Source organism: Photinus pyralis, unplaced genomic scaffold (assembly GCF_008802855.1).
Source record: "Photinus pyralis isolate 1611_PpyrPB1 unplaced genomic scaffold, Ppyr1.3 Ppyr1.4_LG7, whole genome shotgun sequence".
Taxonomy (NCBI): Eukaryota; Metazoa; Arthropoda; class Insecta; order Coleoptera; family Lampyridae; genus Photinus; species Photinus pyralis.
The window spans coordinates 39,584,041-39,585,886 of NW_022170738.1; positions in this window are offsets into that span (position 1 = coordinate 39,584,041).

Here is a 1,846-nt window from a genome sequence, read left to right on the forward strand (position 1 = left end):
TCAAGGAAATTTAATGAGTACCTACTCAGAAGGATTGCAAGAAAAATGAAGCGAGAATATAAGTAGAGGCCAAGAGTGTTCACTAAAAATTTAAGGAAAAATCGAGAGGTACACTACGGTTCATATTTGTAAGGGGTATCAAAAAGTAGTATAGCAAATTTAAGGGAACATTCAAGGAAGTTAGTTTTTATTATACTTCATTGAAATCACCTTATTTGCATCTGTATTAGAAATAATGGTATCTGGCCTTTTCCAGGCTAGCGCATGGAAAAACTTTTCCTGGTCCCTTTGATTCTTTCCGTGCGCTGAATATAAATACCCAAAATATTGCTTTAAAATACAAATTTACAGGAAAGTAAACTAATTTTCAGAAATTCTATATGCGTTGTAATGTTTCATATGTAAGTATTTTGCGTTTTAATTCGTAGATGTTTGAATATTTAGATAAACTTCTTTGAGATTTTGTGACATTTTTTGACGTTTCGTCAACCTTATCTGAACTAAACTAATTAAACAAATCGCCTTTGAAATGATTTGAGAGTAACCATGAAAACGCATTTTCTATAACTGTTACAAAATAAAAATGTTGGCGAGTTTGTTGTTTTTTGTTATCGATTTAAAAGAAGTATAATAAAAAATATCGTTCATTACATGTCCAGAAATGCTTTTTCCGTGCTTGCATGACATGAATTTGTCACGCGCGCACGGAAAAAGCCTGCTTTCCGGACTCGTAATGAAATATACTATTTCACGACGGATTCAAGCAGAACTAATGGAGAATAGGAGAGTTTTTTAAAGGGATTCAAACAATAGGAAAATAGAATGTGTAAGGGAAAATCAAGATGACTTCAAGAGGATAGAAGAACTTTGGAAGAGATTAAGAGATTGAAGGGGTATTTAACACTTGACTCTTTTTAAACTTTAATTCAAAGGGAAAAAATCTCAAAACAATTTTTAAGCAAATAAATTCTCTCGTTACACTATTCGACTAATAAATCACTTTGTTTTAATCAGATCGTAATCATTATCCCTTTAGATGTTTGGATTAGTCGACATTATCCCCCCCCCCCCCCCCCCCCTGTAACGCGTCCACTTCTAGTGAGGAACTTTGCCTTTTCCATTAAGGGGATGAAATACGCACCCGAAAAAGTAAATTAATAGCCATGATTAGACTTTAATCTTTAGATGAATAATATTTCCAGGTACAAAACCTTTTAAAGAAGGATAAAATTTCTCCCAGATAGCTAAAAACGGTTAATCCGCGATTTAATTTTTAAAAGTTAAAGGGAAAGCTCATAACGTCACACTTAGTAACAACACTTTATTGCACTACTTCCGAAAGCTGTATGAGAGGCTATAGATTAAAAGGAGAAGTACAAGATCAATATACCGGAAATAATATTCCCACGTACTCCTGTATAAGATGGTGAAATCTCTCCCAAAAAGCTAACGAACTGGTTTAAAGGGAAATAAAACAAAATCGTAAGAGCAAAGTCCGCGATTTTAATTAAAATTGAAAGACATTTTAATAATAACATTTTATTGTTTGTCTCATTTAAGGGAGGAAAATTGTATTGCACTAAGGGCAATGAAATCAGCTCAAAGAATATTGGATTGACTTTAATCTTTAAATTAAAGTAGGGGTCACATATTTGATAAGTAAGCGAGAATAATTTAAGGAACGAAACGTAAAGAATTGTGAAGGGGTGGTGTAAATCGAGGAGGCAGACGTAAAAAACTTGGGGGAAAAAAAGGAAACAATCCGGACCGAAGTAAGGAAGAATGAAAAGGGTGCGTAAATTGGAAGTAAAGAAATAAGGCGATAATGGCGAAAAAGGAGGAATCA